Below are 16,871 nucleotides of genomic sequence, written 5' to 3'. Positions count from 1 at the left end.
GAATAGAAAAGATGAGGAGTCAGAAATGAGAAGAAAGAGTAGTGATCTAGGGCTTAAGCTTAGTGGCTGTGTCCTACAGTCAGCGTGTGCTCTGATACCACCTTGTAGCAACCAGACCTCAAAAAGTCCGATCTCTGTTCTCAGTGTCATCCCTGGATCAGTAATGCTAACACCACACAGTACTTGGAGGATTTATAACAGAGTAGCAATCACACACTTATTACATTGAATGTCTCAAAAGAGAACTTATTGAAATAAATATGGCTTAAGGCCATCTAAAAACGATAACAGCGGAAGGCTTGGAAGATAAGCGAGTCCATCAACTCCAACGGCATCACTGAGTATAGAACCACGACCTAAAAGCACCTTACTCGTCGTCTGAAAAGTCTGCAACATGAAACGTTGCATCCCGAAAACGGGTCAGCACATGGAATATGCTGGCAATGTAACACATAGAGAATAACAATGGAGATAGGCTATACTACATGCATATTTGGCTGGTGGTAAAGCTCTATGGTTACAGTTTTGTATAAAGCCAATTTTTCCCTACTGCAAAGGAATAAATTTATTTAACTATCATGGTGGTTGTTAAACATTGAGAATGGTTGACAACATTCTCAATCCCAATTAAAAAGTACTCATTAAACCCAACAATATTAATTTGGAAGTAATATGATGAGATTCACAGGATAATCAAGTACTAGATACTCAAAACGTCCATAACCGGGGACACGGCTCACCATGATTAGTTTATACACTCTGCAGAGGTTTGCGCACTTTTCCCCACAAGACTCGATCGTCTCCGTTTGATTCCTCGCACTACATGATGTTTGAGAAACGGATGACCGAGACATAGTCTTTCGGAAGCACTAGCACCTTACATGTGGGTAGACCGGTACACCTACTTTCCCCTACATCTGCTAGTCTACCCGTAAGAGTTCGCACAACTTAGTCAACTATGCCAGAGCCCATAATGGCTTGTGGCTGCACACGTAAGTTTCTAGTTTGAATAATCTCATGATCCCTTTGAGCCTGGGTAGCGGTCCGAAGAAATACAGACAAGTCCTGCTAAAAAACAGGTGCCTCAATCCACGCAGATGTGTGTTTAAGTTGCCACCTTAAATAAACCATTAATTAACAATCTCACATCTATCATGGATTCACTCACCCAATCCATGTCTACTAGCATAGCATGGCATAATAAGCAAACGTAGAAGTAACTCCCAAAGGTTTGATAATAAAACAGGTAATAGGTACTACCTCAACTACATTCCCATCCCACAATTTAATTAGATCCTAATCATGCAATTGTCTGGAGGATAGATCTAATGCATAAAAACTAGGCAGTAGAAAGGTATGATCAAGTGTTACTTGCCTTGCTGATGATCCGCGAAACCTAGAGACTCGAAGTAACAGGCGGCGCACTCCGGGTATTCTATCGCAGACAAACAAACAAGCATACAATAAGTACTCATCTAATGCACAGGTAAAACTCGAATAAAAGATCCAACCAGAATGTTCAACTTAAGAACTCCGGTTTGCAAAAAGAAACAAATCAAACAACGAAAGTCAAATGGCGAAAGAAACATCTTCGTTCTACTAATCTGGATCTAAGTCAAATTTTACAGAAGCAAAAACTTGTTTAAGTAGATTATTCGGAAAGAGGGTTTCGAGACGAAACTCCAGGCGCTTGAATCGCCTGATTCCGATAAACGAGCGAAAAGTTATACTAAAACGAAAATTAGATCAGGAATCGCGATCAGAAAAATCGCAGATTAAATCCGAGAAAAAGAAAAAAACGACGAACGGGTTAACGAACGAACGTTCGTTAACTAAACGGATCTGACGAAAGCGTTCGTGAAAATGAACTAACGGACGAACGTCCGCTAATTAACCTAAACTGGAAAAAACCGAAAACTAAATAAAAACGAAACTAAAAAAACCCGAAAAAACCCGTAATAAAACCGCCCGGTTTTAAAAAAAACGGCGGCACGCGGATCGAGGCGGCGGCGAACCTCGACGGCGGCGGCTCCGGCGGGGTCCGGCGACGGCGGGCGGCGGCGCTGGCGGCGGCGGCGGGCGCTGGCGACGGCGGTGGCGGCGGATCGGGCGGGCGGCGCGGTTAGGGTTAGGGTTTGCGGTGTGGGCCGCCGGCGGCGTCGTGGGCTGGCGGGGTCGGGCAGCTGGGCCGAGGCGGCGCTATTTATAGTGCCCCCCCCCCGAGCGGAGTCCCGCTCGGGCACGGCCCGTAAGGCGGTTGCGCGTTTTTTTAAATAATTTTGCGCAGAAGAAAAATAAAAAGAAATACTAAACGGACTCCAAAATTCCCGAAATAAATTTTCCCCGGCTTCTAAAATCAAGCCGGACAAGATGAACATTTATTTGGGGCCTAAATGAAATTTTGAAAAACGCGTATTTTTGCTAAATTCAAATTAAAAGGCGAAAACTCCCAAAATAAATCTTATTTGATTTTTTTATTAAATCTTCATTATTTCTTTATTTTGGGAAAGTCATATTATTCCCTCTCTGAAACTTTGGTAGTAGAAATAATTGAAGGTAAAATAAATAAAACCAAACGATCCTATTTTCAAAATTTGAGAAAAACTCAAATATGAAAATAACGAAATTCCCAACTCTCTCCGTGGGTCCTTGATTTGCGTAGAATTTCTAGGATCAAGCCAACAATGCAACAAAAATATGATATGCAAGAATGATCTATGTATAACATTCCAAATTGAAAATTTGGGATGTTACAAAGGTTAAAAACATAAGAGGAGCAAAGTGACTTGGACAGAACCGGTGACTTTTGGGAATTAGGGGTAAAACAAACAAGTGGGACACAACTAGGGGCATAAATCTAATTATCCCTATAGTAATAAGTGATGCAACAAGCGTACAACCTCTTTGCCGTAGCTGTGTCGCTGAAGCAGTTGAGGCAGAGGTGGCTGTCGGAGGTGTGGAGGAAGATCTGAGGAATCTGTAGACGGCGTCCAGGGCACGGCTCTGTTGTGATGGATCGTTCTGTCGTTGGAGAAGCTCCGGTGAGCCGTAAGACGTCAAGGCTGAAGTAGCACAAGACAGACATCGTCAATCTCAAGTGGGATTCTAATAGCATCTCCAATAGATGATGTAAAATGGATGTAAAATTAACATCACCAAAAACCACCTGACTACAACAGATGAGGTAAAAACTGTTGACTCTGAACTTAACTGTCGAAACTAAAATTAACTATGGAATCTGAATGCTACTGTCGAAACTGAACGCAATGGTAGCAGAGAGGCACTTGACATGTAGTTTAGGGAGGGCCTGCAGTTCATCTTCAACCTGCACCCCCCAGAGCCGCCAGCCACCACCGGCCGAACCGCCGGCCCTAGCGCTGCCTCGCCGCCCCGAAACAACTCGCCACTGCCGCCCCGGCCAGCCCCCTAGGCCCCCCACCCCCACCCTGAACCCTAAGATAGATAGTGGGGTACCTCTCCGGCGAGCCCCCGTCCCCGCTGCGAGTGGTTCTTCCTTAACTCCGGCGAGCCCCCCAACCCCTGCAAATCGACTGACCCAAAAGTCGATTCAGTCGACTGAAGTGTGGCTTAATCAGAGCAGAGCAGCAGCACGAGCGAGGGGGAGAGCAGCAGCAACAGCTGGGCGAGCGAGCGATCGAGCGAGAGCCGGATCAGCAGCAGGAGGGCGAGTGAGCGAGCGAGAGCCGGAGCAGCAGCAGATCCGGCTGGTATGGAAGCCGCCGCCGAAGGGACCTTGCACTGGGGGACAGCCGCCGTGGAGATGTCGCCCGCGGCGCCGGCTTCAAGGTAGCCGCTCCATGAGGGTGCGGGATGGAGCACCGTCGGTGCCGGGAGGTCGAGTTAAGGAGAAGGTGCGATGCGATGAGTGTACAACCTCTTTGGTGGCGCCGAGTAGGCCTCGGCTTCGTCCGAGGAGTCCGTGAGGATGCTGCGGTTCCGGTGGAGCAGGTTAAGGCAGCACTGTGGGGATGGAGCAGCCGCGATAAACGAGGTGATTGTCGGAGCAGCTCCTTGGAGGTGGAGAACGGGGCGGCTGAATCGGCGGGACGGCGAGATGGACGACGGATCCTCATCCAGGGAGGTGGACGAGGGACGTCGAGTTGTTGCGGTGGACGACGTTGTCGGGGAAGAGGCTTCGGCTGGGCAGCGGTGACGTGGCGGACAAAGGAGGGTGGGGTTTCGCGGCTGGAGCGGAGAGGTTATGGCGGCCTGGGATTTCGAATGGCTAAAAGGGGGCGATGGGAGGGGGTGAAGCATGACTTAGGGACGCGCTTGTCCAAAATGTAGGGTGTGTTACAAAAGTACCCCCACCGATTTGAACTAGTGGCCCTTTTGGCTCAGGGTTAGAAGGGGGATTTTGCGTGTCGAGATTTGGCAGCTGGAGGGAGTTTTCGCGCGCGTTGTAATTTCAGGACAGCAAGGCGTGGGTTGTGAAGGCGCCAGTTTTGGGAGCATGATATCTGAATTTTCGGGATATAACAAGACGTGGGTTAAATTTTAGGGACAAGCCTAACGTGTAGTAATATTGTACTTGTACGTACCAAATCAATTCGCACTTCCCTCAACCAAAAAGAAAACGAAAAAAATAAAACTATTCACACCACACAAAGAGAGATTCTTGCCCCGTTTTACTATACAAATGCTATTCAAAGCTACTCCCTCCTTCCATCTATATAGGGCCTAATGCATTTTTTGATGCTAACTTTGACCAAATATTAGAGCAGTGATATATGACATGCAACTTACACAAAGCACACCGTTAACTTCGTCTGTGAAAGGTTCTTTCAATGATATAATTTTCACATTGTGTATGTCATGTACTATTAATCTTGTCAATAGTCAAAGGCGGTCTTAAAAATCTCATTACGCCCTATATAGATGGAAGGAGGGAGTATAATGCATGTAACCTACTCATACCAACATTTTAGTGCATTCCAAATGTCTATACTACTGCTGCAACTCGAACTAAATTTGAATTCGTTTCTCTATTTCAATAAGAATCTACAATCATGATTTTTGCCAACTTCAACCATCATAGTTTCCTTGCTATCCGCCAAACATAAATCGGACGGCCTATAATGCAGGATGGCAGGCACACCATCATCAGGAACTCCGTTTTTTATAAGAGTAGAGATAAAATATATTAAATGTAGTATAACATGTTCATAAACACACCATGTGTATCACCGTTATATATATTCACACATGCGTCGGTTTAAAACACTATGATAAATTCTTCAAATATCTGAATTCGCTTTTTATAATGAAGTATATATGATCTGTATTCGTCTTTTACACCCACACAACCCTCTTATCTTTGTAGCTAGCGCTAACTTTCTCTTGTGCATGCACACGCCCGCATCCCTCTCACCCTCCCTCAGCATTCTCTAGCTCCATCGCACAAATTCGTCTTTTCACTTTAGGTCGTTCACCCACGGTGTGTGTAGGCCCCCAGCTCCTTCTTTACGGCACACATCGATCGATATGCCTCTCTAGCCAGGTGTGCCTAGCACAAACACAAGCTTCCCCTCTTCTCTTGTCACTGTCCATGCCTCACTCCCACCACTCTTTTCATCGTTCTCGTACTCGCACACTCCTCCCCGCTCGATATAGTATGCCTCTCGTACCACCTCCTACATGCATCCCTCTATCTCTATCCTTCTCCTCGTGCCTCGTTTGCTTCTAACACACACATGCATGTATACCGATCGATCTCCCAACATATACCTGGATCGACTTTAACTACCCCCCCCATCGATCGACGTACCTCACAAGTTATGTCTCTCCTTTCTCTAACAAGGGCGATTGATCTTCCTATGTAGTTATGTCTGCTTACCACAGCCACATCGTCCACCCTCATCATTCGTGCATGCCTCCTGACCCGTCTCTCACACGCACGTGCATAGACAACAAGCAACCATCTCATCTCTTATTGATATTGCGGGCGTGCCCTCCGTTTGTCTAGCAAGCCTATCCCACCATTTGTTAGAAGCAACTCCACTACCACCCCCTCCAACACTCTAGCTTTGTCTCTCTCCCAACCTTATTCCTCTCCTGCACATATGCATGGATGCCGATCGATCTCCCTTAATACATGAGGCAGATCGATCTGCTTAATACATGAGGTAGGCCTCTCTCCTCCTCCACACATATACCAGCCATTGTACCTCTATAGTTAATTGGGCCTCCCTCTTCCCCCACCACACACCGATAGTCGAGCGTTGCAGGTAGGTATCCATGCCACAGAGACAAACTGCACATGTTCCCTCTCACGTTCCAGTAGGCCAGCCACTCTATATCTTTGACGTGGGCACACACAAATTCGATGGCACTCTTTATCGATCGCGTGCGCGCACACACACACACACATCATCCCTCTTTTCAATTTTATGGACACCTCAAGCCGGTGATACCTCCACTTTCTTCTCGTGGATCGCCCCCTCTATATATATGTTATATCCAAGACTCTATTTCACACACATTGCATATGTTACATTTTTTGATTGAACCCCTCCCCCCCCCCAAAAAAAACTCTCAAGAACCCACACACTATATCTCTCTAGGTTTGTATCTCTCTCACACAACCCCACGTAGGTGGTGTACGTATACAAGAAGAGAATAGGTGCACCGTGCATGTACTCACGCTTTGTGCCCAGCCACACCCGCGCGGGTACACGGTGGAGCTCATTTCTTTACGAAATGGCAGCCCACATGCTAATTTGAAAGCCTGTAGCGGTCGTTTACCTAGGGAGGTCGTGTACCACGCCTACACAAAACAAAGTTCGACTTGACGTGTTGCCGCGTTATTTTTAAATAAAGTTATAGCGCTCAATGGAACATACACATAATATAAAACGATTTTTATGGAGAAAAAGGTAGTCCGCTCACTATATACAATGGAGCCTTGTGTGCCTGGTTTGTCGCTCTTCAGAGTATCTCACACAAGGCTGCGGTGGCCTTTCTCTCTCATCGTTGGTCACTGATCCGGCCGCATCCCGTCCGCCGAGGGAAAGGGAGTGCGGTGGCCTCTCTCTCTCTCACCGTTGGTCACTGATCCGGCCGCAACCCGTCCGCCGGGGGAAAGGGAGGAAGTGCATTGTTTCTCCGTTCGACGGTGCCGAGGCAGCACGTCCCGATCCGCGGTACACGCCATTCTCTCTGACCAAGGTCCGGCGTGGCAGGGCCTACGCCACCTGCTCGCAGATTCCGCCCGCCGCTGCTCACCTAGTTACATCCCGACGACCTCCAGGTATCCCCTCCGGCCTTGCTCCACTGCCCGTCTTCCCACGTCACTGCATGTGGATCTTCCATAGTTCTTTGCCCAAAACGTAGCTCGTCCAACGTACTTTCCATATTGCATTCTCGTCCTCACACCGTTTTAGACAAACACAACCGTGTTGTTATCTTCCCTTAGGACAAGGAATATGCTTCTTTTTTGTCGTCGCATGTGTCATCAACTGTTATTGGCCAGTAATTGTTTCCTTTCTACCTCTTTTTTGCAAATAGGGCTATCCATTTCACCTCGTTGCTATTGCGACCTTTTGGTGAACTGCACAAATCACTTTTTTCTTAAGAGTGTTTTGTGGAGTTGTACTAAAATGTCACATGGGCAACGTCTCTACATTTCAGTGCGACTGCACAAAGGGAGATTGGTTTTGCTCTATCCTCCTCATCCAACTCCGAGCCTAATCTTCTCCAACTAGTTAGTCTTAAGAAAGACTGCAAAGGTGACCGGCTTCTATTTATGTGTTTATTGTTTCATCAACAGCCCTCTATTATCGTAATCACACTTAATATCTTTGGAACAGGGACGCTCAGCTCTATTTTAGTGGAACTGCACAAAATGATCGGAATGTTGCATGCTCCAGACAGCTACTTTTTTTCCCAACATGCCTTGTTGATTTAGACAGAGCTGGGGGGACGTTGCTGCCAATGAAAGCATGGATCAATTTTAATTTAACACCTTTTCACAACTCTGTCTTCAGTTGTGATGTAATTATTAGCTCTGATATGCTAATAATTGACATGCATTAGCAAGGAAGTTAATTTTTTATTGTTTCCGAAAGAGCATCGATGGCAAGACACGCGAAACAGAAGCTGAAAGCTCACACCATTGTACAATTTCATGTCTCGCTGGAAAATTATTTGTATAGTACGTCAATTATGTAAACAAATGATGGAAGCTTGATAGCATTGCCAGAAGCCTCTTCATCATCTGGGTCCATGTGCCATGCACAAAATTATACTCCTTCATTCCTAAATATTTGTCTTTTTACAAATTTCAAACGGGCATATTTTAGAGTGTAGATTCACTCATTTTGCTTCGTATGTGTACTCCTTTTGTTCCTAAATATTCTATTCGTCTTTGTAGAGATTTCAACAAGTGACTACATACGGAGCAAAATGAGAGAATCTACACTCTAAAATATGTATATACATCCGTATGTGCCAGTCCATTTGAAATCTCTAAAAAGACAAATATTTGAGTAGTCACTCGTTGAAATCTCTAGAAAGACAAATATACTCTGGAGTATATTTAAGAACCGAGGGGGTAGTGCACAACCGGATGGGAGACTCAGCTCGGTCGTTGCGCCGCATTAATAGTGACTAATGAGCAGTCAAATCATAAGCCCCACCTTTCCCACTGTAAGTTGCTCTGAAGAAGCAACCATCAATACGCTCTTCTTTGAATCCACTCATACTACTCCATCCGTCACTGTTTATACAGCGCGCTTCAGAAAAAAGAAAAAAGATCTGTGGGACTAAGGCGACTAGCGATCGGCCTGAAAAATAGCATTGGTAGTTATAGCACGGCGTCTGTTACTAGAGGGAATAATGCGTACACACATGCATGCAGTGCTTCCACCCCGGGTACACACATGCATGCACTTACTCCACTCCGTAGTTACATGGAGAGAAAATTGTGGACTTGATTGCGGTTACCACGCCCTAATTAATTGAGCATTAAACCAAACGCGTCTAAAGTCTCTCTGGTGGTGGAAATGCATTGAGAGAAATGCATCATAATGAAGCGCGCCATGTAAACTGTGACGGAGGGAGGAGTAGTATGAAGGTTCAAAACCAAGTACGCGTATGGCCAGTCGGTCAATGCACCTCCTCTTGGCATATCACTGACATGTGGGACAGGAGTGTGAGCAAACCGATCTCAATTGACGGCAAAGAGCCAACCCGCCGTTCCTTGAGAGAGACGAGGAGCGGGAACACACAGACGGGTTCGCATGGAGGCCAAGATATATTCGAGCATGGTTGGTTGATCGATATCATTCATTACATGTTGGGCTGCCGTTTTCCGCCCTTCTCCGGAATAAATGTGTACTTTATCAGAGATAAAAAGAAATAAGAGTACAAACGCTCCAGCATGCGGTTCTAGTAGTAGTACTACTCGTACTACTGCGCTTGGCTCTTCGCCTCTTCGTGAAGTCAAACAATGATGGTACTCCGCATGTTGGGTACTACAGTGTATGCCTCTGACAATCTGACACCGCATGGGCTGATGCATGTCCACCGAGGGTAGGTTGCATTAGTCAAAAGGCGTAAGCGAGCTTCACCTTATCCTGCAAGCTTCTCCTCGTTCTGCGAGCTGACGGGACACACCAAAAAGTTGTGCTAGTCCATACTCCCTCCTTTCCGGTTAATATGGTTTAATCTTTTTTACGGGTAAATGAGAGAGCTTTATTCATATATAATCATTCTTAGGACGATCAGCCAAGACACTGGTCACTAGGAAGCGAGGTACCCCGCAAAAAAAGAAGTAGGAAGCGAGGTGTTTCATCAAGCCAACTCTCGGCCACATTCAAAGTGCAGCAAGCACAGTTCACATGAAGATGCGCCGCAAGGTTTGCTGACCTGTTTACATGCTGAATAACAAAAAAAGAGGAAATATTACTGAGTGCTACTATTTGTAACAGGATATGAGCCAGAATTAAGCGATAATTGTGGCGAGTGTTCCATGCAATCAACTTCCATTATCACATGTGAGAACCCTCGAAGAGAACCAAATGTGTTGAAGATTGCTTTATCACATTTTAAAATTATAATAAGAGTGCAGACGCTCCTCCATCCGGTTCCTAGTACTAGTATAGTACGTACCTTTATAGACTATATTACTAGTAAACTTTGCGCTTGGCTATTCGCCTATTCGGGAAGTCGAACAATAGTAGCACTAGTAGTATAGTGTATGCTTCTGGCAATCTGACACCGAATTAACTGTTGCATGTCCACCGCCTGAGCGAGGGAGAGCTTGCATTAGTCAAAAGTTTCTCCTTGTCCTGCGAGCCACCGCACGCTAGTAATGCTAGTCCATACTGCCTCCTCTCCGGTTAATATGGATTATTTTCAAACGAGATAAATACACTGTCTGTCACTGTATATTTGTAAAAATACGGTCAGTGGATTTTATAATACGCTCATTGCACTCAATATATATATTTTCCGGTGTTTATACGGTCAGTAGCTCACCCTGACTGAGTATGTGTGTGCATGCATGTGTAGGTTGAGCACTTAGCGTGACCGTGTGTGTTCCGTCGTGTGCTCGGACATGCATGCATTAGGGCGTCACGCGCGTTTTTGCGTCCATGTGTATGTGTGACTGTTGCATACACATAGGGGGAGTATGTGTAGGGGCCACTAAGGAGCAGTCAAATCACACAGTAAGTTAGTCGGAAGAAGCAACCATCATTTCACTCTTGAATGACACGTACGCAATATAAAATGGTTGATATGGAGAGAAAAAGAAAACCACTATATATACACTAGTAGGAGCCTAAGCTACAAGCCTGCTTGCTAAGGTTGCTCTCTTCACAAGCATAGAACGACGGGCCTGATCCCGCAGCTCGGGGAAGGGAACAATGTTCTGCATAGACGCGGTCGACATCGACGAGGGAGAAAACCCACAGTCGGTGCGTCCCAATCGGGGGTCACCGCGGTATGGGCCGATGCCGCGTCCCAACCGCCCTTCTAGCTACAGCCCGACGTCCCAGGTAATCCATCTTCCTTTTGGAGCCGGCTTGCTCCACTGCCGTAGCTCCATCTCCATGTCGATCTTTCTCTGCTTCTACCGACTTCTACTTGTGATGAGTTTATGTCTCATGAACTAGTGCCAGTACTATTATTCTAATCACACTTCTTCAATATCTTTGCCATCAGGGATGCTCAGGTCGATTTTAGTGGAACTGCACAAAAGCATCGTATGATCCGAGGGTGCCAGCCGTCTTTCCTTCGACAGGTTCTACCTAGCCAGGGAATTAACTCATGTTTAGGGTTTAGGGTTTAAGTCATAGTGACCCCATCAGTAGTTTTTCTTTCGTACACGCTCTCACAACTTTTTTCTTTTGTTGTGAAGTAAATATTGGCTATGATCTGTGAATCATTGAGATGCATCAGCATGCGTGTTAGTTTTCCTTTGTATTTGATGGAATGTTGTAACGGGGCAACCTTGGAATAGGAATGAAAATGGAGTGGAAAGTTTCCATTTTTCCAGAGAAAAAATGGAAATGGAGAGAAACCAATGTTTCGTTTCGTTGGATCGTGCCATTGAGCAAAACCAACGTTTAAATCACGTCTGTCGTGTTCGTGTCTCACCCTCCTCCACGGCTCGACCCCACACGGTCGCTCGGCATGCCACTCACCGCAAACCGAGAATACAATAACTTTCCCGCCTGCTTGTCGATGGATCGCGGCATGGAGTACTACTAGCACTACTGGAAGAGATTGATGAGTTGGGGGAGGACAGCTAGCTGTAGCATGAACTCCCAAGAACTTTTTACATGCATGTTGTAGCCGGCTATTGCGACCTTTCAACGCGGAGCAGCCGCGTGCACCCGGAAGCAGCGCAGGCGGCGCTCTCTCGGCCGGCGCGCCGCTTCAATGCTGGCGCCAGTGAGAGGTCGCGTCTGCTCTGGCCGGGCATGAATGCGGCACTGACCGTTTTGGGCGGGAAGCACGCGCGGGTGATGAAGAGGGTTCAGGTTGGTCAGGACCGGCCGTGGCAGCGGTCCGGACGTGCACAAACAAGAGATACTGTACGTTAATATTGCTGCGTATATAATTAACAATGTAAATAATGTGCCAGTTGGACAAATATGATTGGAGATGGAGATGGAAATGGAATTTTACGTAAACACAGATATGCATGTCTATGTCTATGTGTGTGTGCGCGACGACTCTCGCGACCTGGAAGCGGGGGCGTGTTTTTGATCGAGTTTTCTTTCTTGGTACGTTAGAAAATCAGTTTGTCTAATTCACATCTAGATGTTATTTAAGGATATCACATCTAAGCTCCCACGAGTATATAATGTAGCAACAAGAAACAAAAAAACTAGGACAAAAAAAATAGACCACAAACAGAGTGGACATCAACTTAGATGTGACATAACTATGTCACATCTAGATGTGTCCTAGACAGACCCTTAAAAAATTGTCCGCCAGTTTTTGTTTCTTTTTTCCGGGAATGCGCGTATTCTATTTAAAACCACTGCTATGGAGAGATTTTTTTTACTCCATTATAGCCTTTTGTTTGATAGAGTTTCTCACGTCTCGCTCTCTCACCCTCTCCATATCAAAACAAGATGACAGTGTCCAGTCTATCTCTCTCCTCGCCGGTGGTCACAGATCCGGCCGAATACCATCTGCTGCGAGAGGTGAGGAGGTGCAGCGTTGACGTTGTCGCCGTCGGCGACGGAGGGAGCCAATGCGCACCGTCCTCTTGGAGCCGGCGCTGGCGCGGACGAAGATCCTCCGCGCCCTTGTTCGCTGCCGCCGTGTGGGCAGATTCCGCCCGCCCGCCTAAACGACATCTCGCCCACCTGAGGTATAACTTCTTGTACTGGTCCAGCTCCCTAGGTTGCTGCGTGTGGGTTTTCTTCTGTGTGACTACACCCCAGCTCCCCATGCATAGTAGCTACGGTTCGTCGGCTGGTCCAACATCACCTACTAGTACTATTATAGAGGAAATGCCACTCGAAAAGTTGTCCTGATTTATGCCTCGGTGGAGGTATACATGTTGTTTAGACAAAAAGTACATGGTGGTTGTGCGGTCATTGTCCATATGGTGGTAGTACTATCACTGGTTAATTGACGAAATGCTTTTTTTCTCGGGTATCCTGGTTTAGTTCCCATCAAGATATAATTATGATGCTTCTGTTTGTTGGTGTACTTTTCATTAACCCTTTTGTATATTTTTGGAAACAGTGATGCGTGTCTCCATACCCGGGCATGTCTTCCTCAATTTTAGTGGAACTGCACAAAATTGGATGGCCATTGTTGTTCCGCCTCACTGTCCTCTGCCACGTGGTTCTTCCTTCCTCGAGCTTGATTACTGAGAAGAAACAGACCACAGTGAGGATTTGTCGAACTTCATAGGTGCCTCGCCCAAACTTGATGCCAAATGGATGATGCATCACCACGATGACCTATCAATGCTCATGGTCGCGCCTCATGGTTGCGTCGGCTGGTGAAGCTGATCAATTTTCAATGAAAAACAAGCTGTCTTCCATCAGTGCTCTTTGCTGGTTACACACAAAGATGATATCCTTCATCTGTTCACCTTGGTTGCGTTGGAGACGCAGTCGTCTTTCACGTTGGTGCAATTTTATCACACAATTGGCTATGAACCAAATGTTTCCTCGAAGAAGGATCGACGTTGGTACTAAGAGCATAAGTTTTGTATTGATTTCTAAGCCTTCTCACAACTTTGTCTCCAGCTCCCCTGTAATTTTATTTGTCCAACTATTAACTTTGATTTAAAAAATGGTGTGGACTAAAAACCCGGATGGACGTAGTAGCCCTCCATTTTTATTTACTCCGCATATTAGATTTGACTGAAGTCAAACTTTGTAATACTCTCAAACCTTTCCGATAATTGAAATTGAAATTCTTTATTTGTACACACTCTCACACGTTTCCGATAATTTGGCGCATGTGTGGTTCTTCACTTAAGGGAGGGTAGTGTACCACACGTGAAGGACAGGAAGTGCGACCAGGACGCGTGGGCGTGGATCGTTAGTTCATCGGAAGTAGTACTAGTTTTCTTCACTGTACATTAAATAAAGAGTTTCGTTTCGTACTTACACAATTTAAAACAATTGTTATGGAGAGAATAGGAAAACCACTCCACTATATATTAGTCGTATACACAGGAGAGTACTATATGGACGCCGCTTCATTGACTTAGTGCACCTGCCTTTGGGTTTATGACAGGTGGGCCCAAAATGTGGCTGACTCACCTGTCATACAGCCAAAAGTAGATGGAGTGAAGGCACCGGAGCTCAGTCTGTACTACATTAGTATATATATAAGCGGGAGCCTCAGCGTTTGTTCGCTAGGGTTTGCACTCTCCACACGCTCGCCGCAATACATATATGTTACACGCTGGAGGCTCAGCATTCATTTGCTAGGGTTTGCTATATTCACAGAGTCTCACCATCTCTTCACCAGATCTAAACAAGACTGTGTTGGCCTCTTGTCTCTCTCTCCCCCCTCACAGCTGGTGAAGGAGGCGTCCGTATCCCGTCGCACCGGGAAGGGGAGGAGGTGCAGCGTTAACTCTATCGCCTTCGGCGAGGGAGGCAATCCACTGCCGGCTGCGCTGTTCTCTTTCACCTAGCGCCTGTGCGGGAGGGCCACCGACCCCTTCTTCCTCGCTACCGTACGTAGTGTGGGCAGATCCGGCCTCCCGCCGCATGCCTTGCCACATCCTGACGACCCTAAGGTATAAGTTTCTTTGAAACCGTCATTGCTCTAGCTGCATGTGGATCTTTTTCGATCTGTAGTCGAATCTAGGTCTTGGTTCAAAGAGGAAAGAAAGGTGCGGTGGGGTGGAGCATGAATCTAGGACGTGGTTCAATGAGGAAAGGAGGGAGGAAAAGTAGTATAGACTGGCTATCCAGCCGCTTTGTTGGTCGAAAAGGGAAAAAGGGGGTAACCCAGTACACACATCTGTAAGGAACCGATCTCTTTGTTGAAAAGGGAAAGAAACTAGGGGGGTCGGGTAGTTTGTGCAGGACTAGATTTTCTACCCTCACATAGGAAAAAAGTTCAAAGAGAACAAATATGGGACCAACACAGATATGCTGCTTGGCTACATACTCTGCATCACCCATTTATACGTGTGGACGCACATGGTGCTAGCATGTCCCATACAGCTATTTTGCTGTTGTTAATCTAAGAATGCCGCCGGAAAATTGAAGCAACGCCACTGTTAAAAGTAAATTACATTTTTAACGAATGTTGTTTCAAGAGAGTGTCTTTGTTAATATGAATCAATGCAATCGTTTTAGAAATGCTACTATCCTACTTTGTTTTCCATCCAAGATAAGTTAGATGCTTCTTTCTGTCACCGTTTGTTTCATCCTCCTTTATCGGCAAGTAATTGTTTCCTATTTTGCCTATGTTAAAACAGGGGTATCAATTCAACTTGTTGCTATTGCGACATTTTGCTTCCCTACTCGAAACACTTATGTTTTAAGAGTGTTTTGTGCAGTTCAACTTGAATGTCACACCGGTGACTTTGCTTAATTTTGGTGGAACTGCACAAAAGAAGATCGAGATTTGTTTCCAGTGTTCCTATCGAGTTGTTTCAAATCTTGGTCTCAACCACATGATATCTATTCAACTTGTTGCTATTGCGACATTTTGCTTCGCTACGCGAAACACTTTGCTTGATTTCAGTGCAACTGCACAAACGGAGATTGGATTTCCTATTCGTGTTAGAAGATTTGTATTTTATCCTGGTGTTCTCATGAAAGGTCAGTACAGGCCTTCATCCACATGATTGTGCAGTGTGCTTTGAGATGTTGTGCTACTTGTATTGGTACTGTTTAACATAAATGTTGAACTGAAGCTATTGTATTGCTGTCTTTTCCCATTAAGTAGTGAACAAAAATGGGACCAACCCAGACATGATGCTTGTTGCTTTGTTACAACAAACTCTTCATCACCCCCTTTATAAGTAGATGGAAGCACATATTGTTGTTGCGCCCACTCTCCCCTGGAACTTTTTATGCTTTTCGTTAATCTAATGCTGCTGGTAAAATTAAGCAATGCCACTCTCAGAATTAATTAACTACTGAATCTTAGTTCAAAACTGCAACACTTGTTAGGAATGGTACTATCCTGCTTTGTAGTTCTTTCTACATGTTTAACCAAGGTATTGTTAAGATAATGTCTCTTTAAAAATGAATCAGTTGCATTGTTTTAGGAATGGTACTTTTCTGCTTTGTCGTTCTTTATACATGTTGAACCAAGGCATTGTTAAGATAATGTCTCAGTCAATATGAATGAATCACACTGATGGAGAATTGCTACTCTCCTGCTTTGTTTCCCATTAAGACAAGTCATCAACCGTTATTTCTCAGTAATTGTCTCCCTTATACCTATTGTTGCTTACAGGGATATCAAAATTAAAGCTCGGTTTTATTCCGACTTCGATTTTAGTTGAACTGCACAAAACGAGCCAATGTGTCCAAGGCAAACTGCTGCATTACTGGGTCCAGTTGGTCGTTCCACTTTGCAGAAAGAAGCAGTCACTGGATGCGGTACATTACAGAAGGAATGATCGAGAAGCTTTATAGAGTATTATTAGACACTTTTGACATGACTAGTCTGCAGAGACCATTGGCAATTTAACAACACATGGGGTGCCCTGGGCAAAAAGTGCCCAAACAAGTACAAGAAGCTAAGACAGGACACGATCATAGGCATTACATATTTTGAATGGGAAAAGCTTGTCAAAGTTTAATCATTGATGTTAGCAAGAAGACGTTAGTTTAATATATTGGAATTGGAAAACCTTTTCAAAATTTGCTCATTGATGTTAGCAAGAAGACGTTAGT

This window comes from Triticum dicoccoides, chromosome 3B, assembly GCF_002162155.2.
Source record: "Triticum dicoccoides isolate Atlit2015 ecotype Zavitan chromosome 3B, WEW_v2.0, whole genome shotgun sequence".
NCBI lineage: Eukaryota > Viridiplantae > Streptophyta > Magnoliopsida > Poales > Poaceae > Triticum > Triticum dicoccoides.
The sequence above is the reverse complement of the archived record's forward strand: the minus strand, read 5'-3'. Positions refer to the sequence as shown.